General features: G+C 48.5%; 1 protein-coding gene and 1 long non-coding RNA gene across 4 annotated transcripts in view; one reads left to right on the forward strand and one right to left on the reverse strand.

Moving 5' to 3' along the window:
- Positions 1–11281, reverse strand: part of LOC132896572 (uncharacterized) — a 32115-nt gene extending 20834 nt beyond the window's left edge. For all 3 annotated transcript variants that reach the window (XR_009656091.1, XR_009656089.1, XR_009656092.1), the window contains exons 1-3: positions 11231–11281; positions 9433–10221; positions 9100–9228 (exon numbers count right to left, since the gene is read on the reverse strand). This is a non-coding gene — a long non-coding RNA (uncharacterized LOC132896572). The remainder of the gene's footprint in view (positions 1–9099; positions 9229–9432; positions 10222–11230) is intronic.
- LOC132896571 (tubulin alpha-1A chain-like) overlaps positions 10907–13156 on the forward strand; it is a 56055-nt gene continuing 53805 nt past the window's right edge. Inside the window, exon 1 of the mRNA XM_060937507.1 lies at positions 10907–10973. The gene's annotated coding sequence lies outside the window, so the exon portion shown is untranslated. The remainder of the gene's footprint in view (positions 10974–13156) is intronic.

Raw genomic sequence — 13156 nt, forward strand, 5'->3', positions numbered from 1 at the left:
AGTGGCCCCCCACACAGTGCAGCCTTCACTTCAGAAAAAGCCCGCTGGCATTGCTCCGTCCACTGGACCGGATCTGGTGCCCCCTTTTTAGTGACGTCAGTCAGCGGGCTGGTGATGTCCGAATAATTAGGTATAAACCTACGGTAATAGCCAGCCAGCCCCAGGAACTGCCTCACCCCCTTTTTGGTCTTGGGCCTCGGGCAGGCCGCAATCGCTGCCGTCATTAATTTGGGGACGCACCTGCCCGTTGCCCAAGTGGAAGCCCAGATACTGTACTTCCACCTGCCCAATCGCACACTTCTTTGGGTTGGCTGTGAGCCCCGCTCGTCTCAGCGACCTAAGGACAGCCCTCAGATGTTCGAGGTGTCTCTGCCAGTCATTACTATAGATGATAATATCATCCAGATAGGCGGCCGCATACGTGGCGTGAGGGCGGAGGACCCTGTCCATCAGCCGCTGAAACATAGCGGGTGCCCCAAACAGCCCAAACGGAAGGGTGACGAATTGGTGTAAACCAAACGGTATGGAAAAGGCCATTTTCTCTCGGGATAGTGGAGTCAAGGGGATCTGCCAATATCCCTTCATCAAATCCAGCATCGAATAAAAGCGAGCAGTGCCGAGTCAATCGAGCAACTCATCAATACGAGGCATCGGGTACGCATCGAATTTAGACACCGCGTTGACTTTTCTGTAGTCCACACAGAACCGGACCGACCCATCGGCCTTGAGTACCAAGACCACCGGGCTGCTCCAGTCACTGTGGGACTCCTTGACAATGCCCATTTCGAGCATGGTCTCGAGTTCTTCCCGAACCACCTTTTTTTTGTGTTTGGGTAATCTGTAAGGGCGGCTACGCACTACTACCCCTGTGGGCGTCTCTATGTGGTGCTCTCTGAGGTTGGTGCGACCGGGCAGGGGCGAGAACACATCCGAAAACTGGGTCTGCAACTGGGCGACCTCCATGAGTTGGGTCGGGGAGAGGTGGTCTCCACAGGGGACCAGAGAGGTGCGTGATGCCAATGCCCTCTTTTGAACCTCCGGTCCCAGCTCCGCCTTCTCCGGAATCACCGACACCAATGCCACGGGGACCTCCTCGTTCCAGAGTTTAAGCAGGTTGAGGTGGTAAATTTGTAGTGCCCCTGTCCGTTCGCCTCACCTCATAGTCGACGTCCCCGACTCGCCGTGTGACCTCAAAGGGCCCTTGCCACTTGGCGATCAATTTGGAGCTCAAAGTGGGCAACAGTATGAGTACTTTATCTCCCTGGGTGAACTCTCTAAGGTGCGTACCCTTGTTGTACAGGCGGGCTTGCCGTTCCTGGGCCTGCCGCAAATTCTCCTGGGTTAGGTGGGTGAGCGTGTGGAGTTTTGCGCGCAGGTCCATAACGTATTGAATTTTGTTCTTGCTTTGTGAAGGTCCCTCCTCCCAATTTTCCCACAGCATGTCTAGGATTCTGCGCGGCTTACGCCCATATAATAATTCAAATGGGGAGAACCCCGTGGAGGCTTGGGGAACCTCTCGCACTGAGAACAACAAGGGTTCGAGCCACTTATCCCAATTACGTGCGACCTCACTTACGAATTTTTTAATGATATTTTTGAGGGTGCGATTGAACCGTTCTACTAAACCGTCCGTTTGTGGGTGATACACACTGGTGCGGATCGGCTTAATCCCCAATAACCCATACAGTTTGCGCAGTGTCCATGACATAAATGTAGTGCCTTGATCAGTCAGAATCTCTTTCGGGATTCCTACTTGGGAGATGACGCGGAAGAGTGCCTCTGCAATACTGCATGCTGAGATATTGCGCAGAGGCACTGCTTCCGGGTATCGCGTTGCATAGTCCACCAGAACTAATATAAAGCGGTACCCTCGTGCTGACCGATCTAATGGCCTGACAAGATCCATCCCAATTCTCTCAAACGGGGTCTCAATCAATGGAAGAGGGCGCAAAGGTGCTTTTTGGAATGGCCGCTGGATTTACTAATTGGCATTCGCGGCATGCTGTACACCACCTATGAACATCGCCGCGAATCCCTGGCCAATAGAATCGGGCCATTATTCGGGCTAGTGTTTTATCCTGCCCTAAGTGTCCAGCCATGGGATTAAAGTGAGCCGCCTGGAATATAAATTCCCGGCGACTCTTTGGAATTAAAAGTTGCGTGACTCGCTTTTTAGTTTGAGTGTCCTGCATCACTCGGTATAACCTATCCTTCATAATTGCGAAGTAGGGGAAGGACGGGGTGGCGTTCGGCTGGAGCGTTTGACCATCGATTACTCTCACTTGGTCAAACGCATGTCGCAGAGTCTCGTCTCGCGATTGTTCTAATGGGAAATCCGCAAGGGATTCCCCAAGAGAGAGAGGAGGAGCCGGCGGCTCCTCACTCTGATGCGGAGATGATGTAGACGGCTCTGTGACAGCTGCTCCCGCCAAAGCGACACCGGGACCTCCCCCTGTCAAATGGCAGGACCCACTCTTTACTAGGCGTGTCATTAACCCCCGAAATCCCGGCTAATCAGTCCCCAAAATTAAAGAGTGGGTAAGGCGAGAATTAACCGCCGCCTTCACTATAGATTTTTCCCCTCTGAAAAAAAATGTGGACTGACACCAAAGGGTAGCTGTGAACATCCCCGTGCACACACAACACCTTCACCCCCTGTGCTCCCCCCAATGCCTCATTTTGCACCAGGCTTTGGCGAATTGAGGTCTGATTACAACCCGAATCCACCAACGCCTGATATGTAGCCCCTTGGATACTCACCGGTACGCGATACGCTCCGGCCCGATCGAAGGCGGCCTCTGGCGCAATGGGGATCCGAACCACCTCGCCCACTTCCATTGCCGTGCACTGTTGTTGAAGGTGGCCCGGCTCCCCGCAGCGCCAGCAAACCGGCCCGGGCTTTCCCTCTGCACCGGTGTTCTGGGGCTCACTCACCTGGGGGGGGGGGGAGACAGACACAGAAGGGAGAAACAGGAGGGCACCGCAGGTGCGGCGGGCCGGCTGGGGTGGTGCCGGCCCCCGTCTCCATGGTGGGGGAATGGGGCGAGGACGGGACACAGAAGGAGGGGGAGAGAGAGAGAGAGAGAGAGAGAGAAGAGGAGAGAAGAGTAGACGTCGTCTGCTGTCCTGCCGCTGGAACAGCCGCCAGATGATCCTCTGCCAGCTCGACTGCCTGATCCAGCGACGCCGGGCGGTGGCACTGGACCCACTCTGTGGTTCCTGCTGGTAAGCGGGTGATGAACTGTTCCAGCACCACCTGGTCGATGATCCCCTCGGCGTCGCAATCGTCGGCCCTCAGCCACCGCCAGCAGGCGTCCCGGAGCTGCTGGCCGAACGCGAACGGCCGGCCGGCCGACCTCCTCCAAGCGCAGAGCGCGGAAGCGCTGGCGCTGCTGCTCTGGTGTGCGCCCCACGTGCTGGAGGACGGCCTGGTGGAGGTCCGCGTAGGCCAGCCGGTGGTCGGCGGGGAGCTGTAGCGCGGCCAGCTGTGCCTCTCCCGTTAGCAGGGGGAGGAGGCGCGCCGCGCGCTGCTCCATCGGCCACCCCGAGGCTTCTGCAACCTGTTCAAATAGCATGATGAACACCTCGGGGTCATCCTGCGGGCCCATCTTGGTAACGGTGAGGAGAGACGGGCCCGCGGCCGGAGCGCTGGTGGACCCCGCTGACGCGAGGAGGTGCCGGAACGCCTCGCGGTCTTCCTGCTGGGCCACCACCAGGGCTTCGAAGCGGTGCTCTTGTTCCTTCTGGAGTGTGACAAGCGCCTGGTGCTGGCTTTGCTGGGCCATGGCGAGGGCGTGGACCAGGTTGGCGAACGGGGAGGACTCCATGGGGCTGATCGGTTGGTGCTCCACTCTGGTCCCAGGTTTCGGCACCACTGTAGCCGGTTCAAACGTGTGGATGGAGCACAGAGGGCAGCAGGACAGAGATCAGGTGTAACAAAAGGCTTTATTGCCATACTTTTCAGTCTAACAATATTTTGGGAACATACAGAGACATACACACTAGCGTCTCGGCTAGGGAAGCTCTCCTCTGCTCTCGCTCTCCCTCCTTAAATAGGGCGCGGTCACTGGGAAGACACACAAACACAGGTTAATTGCCATCAGGTGTAGTGATTCTGCCACTTACCTTCCCTGACTCCGTCCTCCTGTCACAGACCGGTGCTTGACCATGCCCCCACTGCCACAGTTAGTCAGTACCATGGTGGGAATGGTGGGCTTGTGTTGGCTAGCCGCTAACCTAGTTCAGATACCTCCATGCTTACCCCTCTTCTGCTTCCTCTCGCGCTGCTTGTGGCACTTCCACTGTGGGCGAGATGAAGGAGTGGGGGTCGGTGATGGTGCCGACCTCCTGAGTAGACCACAGACTCGTAGCTCTTCTCTGTGTTCAGAGTTTAGCTCTAAAAATGTGGTTCTTCCAACGTCGAGCAGGAACTCATGGCTGTTTGTGCGTTTCAAGATGTGTAGACAAGACAAAGACGTACAAAAACACTGCGATCCACAGGACAAAGAACATGAAAACATCATTTTGTCGGGAGAGAGAGAAACCACAGCGTGTGCACGTGCTGCCATCTTATGCATTGTGGGAACAGAGAATTTGGTCCATGAGATGCTGAAACGTTGTGGGACCCAAAATAACCCAGAAGGAAGGGTGACAAATTGGTGTAAACCAAACGGAGTGGAAAAAGCTGTTTTCTCGCAGGATAATGGAGTCAAGGGGATCTGCTAATATCCCTTTGTAAATCCAGTGTTGAGTAAAAGTGAGCTGCGCCTAACCAATCAAGCAGTTTATCAATGCGAAGCATCGGATATGTGTCAAATTTAGAGACCATGTTGACTTTTCTATAGTTCACACAGAACTGGCCCAACCCATCGGTCTTGGGAACCAAGACCACCGGGCAGCTCCAGTTGCTGTGTGACTCCTCAATTACTCCCATCTTAAGCATAGCCTGGAGTTCTTCCCAAACCACATTTTTCTTGTGATCGGGGAGCCGATACGGGCGGCTGCACACCACCACCCCTGGGGGAGTCTTAATGTGGTGTTCTATGAGGTCTATGTGACCAGGGAGGGGCGAGAACACATTGCGGAATTCCTCCTGCAACCTAATAAGCTGTGCTCTCTGGGATGGTGAGAGGTGGTCTCCACAGGGGTGAATTGGGCTGCACTTTTTAGACTTACCTCCAGTCCCAGCTCCACCCTCTCCAGAATTATCTTCACCAGAGCCACAGGAACCTCCTCTCTCCACAGTTTCAGGAGATTGAGGTGATAAATTTGATGTGTGTCACCTCTATCTGGATATTTGACCTCATAGTCAACCTCCCCAATTCACCATGTGATCTCAAAGGGCCCTTGCCACATGGCAATTTTGAGTTTGAGGTGGGCAGTGAAATGAAGACTTTATCTCCCAGTGCAAATTCCCTTATCTGTGCCCCTCTGTTGTACAGGTGAGTTTGATGTTCTTGGGCCTATAGCAAATTCTCCTGGGTTATGTGACTCAATGCATGGATTTCTGCTCCCAGGTCAAGAACATATTGAATTTCATTTTTTGCTTTGAGAAGGCCCCTCCTCCCAATTTTCTCTAATGATGTCTAAGACACCACAGGGCTTGCACCCATACAAGGCAAGGCAATGATTCAAATGGGAAAAACCCAGTGGAGGCTTGTGTGAACTCATGCACTGCAAACAACAGAGGGTCTAGCCACCTGTACCAGTTCTTAACATCCCCATGAGTGAACTTATAAATCATGGTTTTAAGTGCTCAGTTAAATCATTCAACCAGCCCATCCATTTGCTGATGATAAACACTAGTACAAATCAATTTAATCCCCAGTAATTTGTACAGTTCATGCAGTGTGCATGACATTAAAGTATTGCCTTGATCAGTCAGGATTTCTTTCAGAATCCTGACTCAGGAGATTATGCAGAAGAGCACCTCTGCAACACTGCAGGCTGAGAAATTGCAAAGAGGCACTGCTTCTGGGTATTGCATTGCATAATCCATTATGACTAACACAAAGTGATACCTGCATGCAAATTGATCTAATGGCCTGATGATATCCATGCCAATTCTTTCAAAAAGGATCTCCATTAATGGTAATGAGTGCAATGCAGGGGTGATAGCGTTCCGGCGCGCCGCGCCGGATTTCCGGCGCGCCGTGGCTGGGGAAAAAAAAAAAATCTAGTTCGCCCATTGTCCTGTGTCATTCTGAGATGCGCAGATAGACAGTAAAGGGAGAATTCCCCTTACTGTCTATCTGCGCATCTCAGAATGACACAGGACAATGGGCGAACTAGATTTTTTTTTTTCCCCCAGCCACGGCGTGCCGGAAATCCGGCGCGGCGCACCGGAACGCTATCACCCCTGGCAATGGCATTTTTGGTGTGGCCGCTGGATTTACCAGCTGGCATTCTCGACAAGCCACACTCCACCTATCCTTAATAATACAAAAATACAGGAAGGAAAGTGTAACATTAGGTTGGAGGATTTGGCCATCAATTACATTTACTTAGTCAAAAGCATGTCTCAGAGACTCATTATGCATCTGCTCCAATGAGAAATCCCCTCAGGGATTCCCCAGAGAGAGAGGACAGCCCTCCCCACTCTCCATGTCATCATGATGCAGAGCTGATGCAGACGGCCCTGGTACCGGCTCCCCAGCTAACGTTGCACCGGGATTCCCCTGTGACATACTACTGCAGGACCCACCCACTACTAACTGCCTTATTAATGTTTTAAACTCTAGCCAATCTGTTCCCAGGATCAGTGGGTGGGTGAGGCTCAGACTAACTGCCGTCTCCACACTGTTTTTCTCACAGAAAGTGAATAGGCATTAGAGGATATTTGTGACTGTCCCCATGCACACATTTGACCTTCACCAATCGCGCATTTCCCAGTGGCCCACACTGAATCAGACTATGTTGCATGGAGGTCTGATTCCAACCAGAATCCACCAAAGCCTGATGTGTACCCCTTGAATACTCATAATGATTCTGTCCACTCCTGCTCGATCAGGGGAAGCCTGTGGTGCATCAGAAACATGAATCACTAGCCCTGCCTCCTTGGAGAAGCACTGATTCCCCACCTTCCCTCCACACTGACAGACTTGCCCAGGCTCACTCCCAGTTCTGGTGGGCATGGATGAGTCCACCTGTGGAGAGGGGGGAGGGGGGATTAACAGAGGCACAGACATAGAAGGAGAAGGGAGAGAAGAAACATGACAGACACGAGTGTGAGGAGTGGGTTTCGAGGGACTTGGCCCCTGTTTCTGCGGGGCTGGGGTAGGGGAGGGGTGAGGAGAGAGAGAGAGGGGCAGAGGGAGGGGGAGAAAGTCAAAGTGAGGGAGAGAGAACAAGAAGTTGTGGGAGCATCTGCTCCCTGAAACGCAGTCAGATGGTTCTCGGCCAGCCGGACTGCCTCCTCCAGCAACACCACTTGGTGACACCAGATCCATGTTGATGTGTCACTTGGCAGTTGGGTGACAAACTGCTCCAGTGTCACTCAATTAATGATGATCTTGACAATGCACTCACCTGCCAGCAGCCACTCTCATTAAGTGTCCTGCAGCTGTTGTGCGAACACCAATGGCTGGCCCACTTCGCTGTATGCCAGCAAGCGGAAGTGTTGGTGATGCTCTTCTGGGCCATGGCCGGCCTGCTGTAGGATGGCCTGCTTCAGATGCTGTCTGATTGATTTGGATTCCTTGGCAGTGTTCATTTCTCAGTCCCGGGTTTCAGCACCATTGTTACAACTTTGTGTGAGTGGACAATGAGGAACTGGAAGCAGGCGCTGTAATTCAAGATGCACTTGAATTTTATCATCACTTTTCAGTGACTTTCATGATTATTGCACAGTAGACACACACACACACACACACACTCAACAGGGTGACACAGCTCACTTTCTTGATCCTGGCTGTCTGAAACATACAGAGACGCATGTTAATAGACAGCCAGTATTAGACACAGGTGCACTTCATCACACATTACCTACTGGTTCAACCTGACTCTTTGCCATTCGCAGCCGATGCGTCACCACACCCTCATTGCCACAGTTGTATTTAGTCTCGTGACTTTTGCTTGCGAGTTTATTTCCGGTGAATGAAGTGGTCATCAGACAAACCAATTTGGTTGCTGTTATGCGAAGAGCTAGTGAAACTGTCTCTGACTATTTTCGCAGTTTAGAGGCCAATGCATGATTAAGATACCTTTAGAAAGTTGCTCTTTGCAATGGGATAGATCCTTGCATGTTAACAAAGAAGGGTTTTTCCTAAGAGTTGGAAAATTATCCATCTGTTGAGTTCCCTGACATCTCAAACTACCTGGTGCTGCAGACATCATTCTACATGACCAAACACATGAAAACTTGGAAGAGCATGGAGGTGTACGACTTTTTATATGTGGCTGAGTAAAGATCTGGGGTAACAAGACACTACAAGATAAATCCTGTATCGTTTATGGCCAGGTACATAGGCATTTTTGGGCTTTTTGTATGCGTCTTTATGGTGGACGTTACAAGTTTTAGTATCAAGTGTAAACAAACCACAGCTGCTTGATTCTCAATCCTCCCTGCTCTTCTCTTCCAGCAAATGGGAAGGTTTTTTTAAATTAAAACAGAGAAAATGCAGTAAGAAGGTACATTCCAACATCTATGTAGGCAACACTATTTTCCCCTCCCTGCTCTTCTTTCCAGGTAAATCACTCACAAAGATCCACAGAAACACCTTTAAAGACTTGGGTATTGGTGAAACAGGACAGATAAGTTATCACGGCTCATTGTAACTACCGTATATGGCTGGGGAAGTAGTTTTGTACTGTTAACTCATGAGCTCTGCTTTTGTATTTACGTGGATTATCTCGATTATCTTATCTATCTAGTTCAGTGTAGGAGCCCAATCTACATCATGATCCTTGTAAAGATTGTTAAAACATCCTGATAAATAAAGTGAAAACATAGTTTACAATAAGGTGACCATGATCAAACAGTAAACAAAAACACATCTGACTGAAGCATATCCTGAACTTCAAAACATCACAAAATAACGGAAAATGGTGAGAAATGTGATTTGCGAATCCAAACAAAATAAATCAGAGGAATTTACAAACCTTTTATGAAGTCATCACTGCAAACTCGAGTGTTTTTCAATTCAGCTCCATTCCATCACATTGAAAGGTTCAAGAGCCACGTTTCTTGTGGTCCTTTGGTAAAATCCTTTGCTTTTTCATCCTTTATCTCTTCATAGGGAACCGGGAAGAAACTTTTATCAGTTTCACAGATTGTTCGATTCAAACAGCCCAAAACAATGCAAGTGTAGGGGATTTTAATGACTAGCAAGGCACCCCTGTGATAATAACACTTTGTGAACAGTGAGCTTAGCTGACCACCACTTCATGTCTTGCATATCTAAGGAGGCGGATGTGACATCAGATGCAACCCACCTATAATGGTGCACTTTTACACCGCCATGATTGAGTCCATCCTCACCTCCTCCATCACTGTCTGGTATGCTGCTGCCACTGCCAGGGACAAGGGCAAACTGCAGCACATCATTCGCTATGCCGAGAGGATAACTGACTGCAACCTTCCATCTGTTCAGCACCTGCACATGTCCCTGAGGATAGCAGTAAAAAGACCCCGAGGAGAGCAGAAAGGATTGTGGCTGACCCATTGCATCCCGGACATAAACTTTTTGAGTCACTTCTCTCTGGTAGGAGGTTGCAGTCCATTAAAACCAAAACGCTGGTTATGTATGTGTAGCCCACCTAAAATGTACAGAGCCAAAAGTGTTGTAATTCCTCATTCCCCTCGATGGCGCAATCTCATGTTTGTTGGCCGAGCCACCCTGTTTCATCCAGATAGAGATGAGTGAATTTTTTTCCTTCATCAGAGATAATCATTATAAGTTGCAGAAAGTGAAGTGATAAAGACAGTGTAAATGATCATTTAATGCTTGAAAGAGTTTATTTCGTCTATTGTTATTAGTAGGTGATAGCGGCCAGAAGCCTTTGTTTTGCTGAGAATTGCCATTTCCGCTTTTTTTTTTTTTGGATAAACTTTGAGAGTCTCCAATTGCTTTTTTGTTTTGGTTTTTTTGTGCATTTTCTGCCGCTGTTGAGAGAAGGAGAGCAAGAAAGAGGTTTGATGTCAAGCCAGGTTCTGACTTCTCAGGAATGTGACTGCAACGGGTGCCCATCAACCCGCCTCAGCTGGTAGACTTGATGCATTCCCTTTATGGAGACAGATAAGATTTATGAGCTCTCAACTGTTACTTATATACTGCCTGGGTAGTCGTTCAAAATAGGCCTATTATTCAACAATACAAAGTATGTACGAAGATTTTTTCCCCCTTTGCAATACATACAGAGGAACTGGAAGCTGTCATTGAGCGCATAGACTGGATTGATTTTTTTTTCCACGTTGACTGACTATTGGAGGGGGAGGGGTAAATTGGTTATTCTGTCTATTCTCCATATGTGATTCACAGTTCTGGTGTGGAACATTTAATAAACATTGCTGTTATTTCTTATATCACTAGTTGTGTGTGTGTGTGTGTGTGTGTGTATATATATATATATATATACACACACACACACACACACACACACACAAAACAAGTGGTCATAGCCAATTCACTTTAAGAGCCGAACCTACCTTTGATTCCCAGTGTAAATAATAATAATTTAGGTTAATTTGGTAATTCCACTCAAATCCTGAGTTACATGAGCTACATCAGTTGGTCGGGTTCAATGCCCAAACTGATCATCACATCATCAGTTTTTCTTTGGCTAATCAGACACAAGGTACGCCACCACTCTTGCCGGAGCGGTTGGGGGTTAGGTGCCTTTGTGATGCCGTGGCTGGCCACCACGTCATCACGTAAGTTCTCATGGCGCTTGCCTTGAACTTTCAGGACGCTTTCTCCCCATTCAAACTGTCTCGTGGATTACTAGCTGATAAAGACATTACAGCGGAATGTTGCGTGAGTTTACACTGTTTATATGTTGTGTTTCGTGTGCAGTATTATCTTAACTTGGGTGCATATGGTTAAGTTTGCTGTCGAACATTTTACATGTCTTAAACTCTGCGACATGCTGACATAAACATTCCAGAGACACTGTAGCCGTGATATGTTTATTTAATTATTCTTGCGTGTAAACTTTCTTGCCAGTGTATTCAACATGTTTTAAAGCTATAAGAGCTTGCTAATGTCTATAAAATGTGTGATAACCAACTTACCAGTGCCGTAGCGTTTCCTCACTTTTGTAAAAGAGTCCGCACGCTCACTGTCGAGTTGATATACTGGTGTTCTCAGGTTAGGCGCGTTCAGGCATGCACGAGTGCTGCGCATACTTAATTATGGTATGTTCCAATTTGTGTTATCTTGTGTTTCAAGCTTATCTATGGTTTGATTATGATTTTAGTACATGTACTATTGGTTTCTATGCTAGCACATTTGATTTGTATTTCAGTATTTTGTTGTATTTATTTTCTTTTGCCTATTTCAGTGCTCCACTGTCAGTTTACCCCCCATGTAATTTGTAACAGTGGTATGATCCATTGGGGGAATGAGTACTTGAACTCTGTTAAAAGAGTTACCTGAGTCAGTCTAGGGAGGCCAGCGATGAGTGCGGACCTGTGAGTGGTAGGCCTTGTTAACTCAGTGTCTGAGTGATTTTGTATTCGCTATTGCTGTAGTTAGCTAGCTTTATTTCCAGTATTATTTTTTGCCTTTTTTTTTTGACCATCGTGTCATTATTTATTTTCAGTTTTTTTTTGGTTCACTGTAAATATGCTGCACGGTTTTGGGAGCTGTTATTAGTTAAAAATAAATTTAACCATCCTTTGCGTACATCATCCTTCTCCTGACTCCTCATTGGTTACAAAGACTTGCCTCCCACGGTTACCCATCTCTACAGCCTTGCTCAAGGGCACTTAAGTCAATCCTGCTAGTCTGGAGAATCAAACCAGCAACCTTTTGGTCCCAAAGCTGTTTCTCTAACCATTAGGCCATGACTTCCCCTGAGCTACATATGTAACCAGAGGCAGTCAATAGAGGAGAGGAAATCCTCATGCGCTCGCACATTGGTCAAGAAACATGTATAAATTTCTGTTATCACATGACCATGACACTGCGAGCTACAGTATAAATACCGATACACAGGTCATGACATTCTCAATGGTCATTCTTCCCCTTCTGAGTGACCAGAGACTCTGGCGGTCTTCTACTCCTTCAGAGAACCATGGTTACATACATAATCAGCATTGTATTTCAGTTCTTACAGACCGCCAGAGGCAGTTGATAGACTAGTGGAAGAAGTATGCCAATTATGTCATGAGGAAGTTTACTCAGAATCAGGTAAGATGGGGAAGCACATCTATGTGTGTCAGAGGGAGTGATGCCACATTCAGACTATAAAACCTGGTGAATGTGCTGGGAAAAGACCATGTTGCAGCCAAACAGATATCAAACAGGGGGGCACCACGCAATGCTGCCCAGGAAGCTGCTATAGCCTGAGTTGAGTGCCCCCTCAACAGTGCAGGAGGTGCCTGTCCCTGCCGCTGGTAAGCAGCAGAGATGGCCTCCGTGACCCAAATGGGAAAGCCTTTGTTTGGAAAGAGTAGAGCCATTATTTTTCCCTCCAAACAAAACAAACAGTTGGTCTGAGGCCCGCCAGGGTAAAGTAACAGAAACATATTGCCGTAATGCATGAACAGAGCACAAGGCCCTATGATTAGGTTCAGTTGCCAGGTTGAATGCAGCCAAAGCAAAGCACCTACAGTATTTATAAACTGGGGTGACATAACCTTAGGTAGAAAGGCAGGGTTAGGCCAGAAGGTTACAAAACTATCTTCAGGGCCCTAACACATACATTAAGGACTGACTGACAGGGTGTGAGTTTCACTCACCTGTTTAGCAGACATTATGGCCAACAAGAAGGAAGTTTTATATGATAGCCACTTCATGTCAGAAGTTTCCATTGGCTCAAAGGGAGCTTCACATAGGCCATTCAACACAAGCAGCAAATCCCATTGTGGGCTTCTCACACAGTTTGGTGGGCAGAGCCGAAAAGCACCTTTAAGAAAGTCTGTAAGCAGCCTGTGAGCACCCAAATTCATCCCATCTACCAACTCATGATGGGCCACAATAGCACATAAACCTCT

Source organism: Neoarius graeffei, chromosome 13 (genome assembly GCF_027579695.1).
Source record: "Neoarius graeffei isolate fNeoGra1 chromosome 13, fNeoGra1.pri, whole genome shotgun sequence".
Lineage (NCBI taxonomy): Eukaryota > Metazoa > Chordata > Actinopteri > Siluriformes > Ariidae > Neoarius > Neoarius graeffei.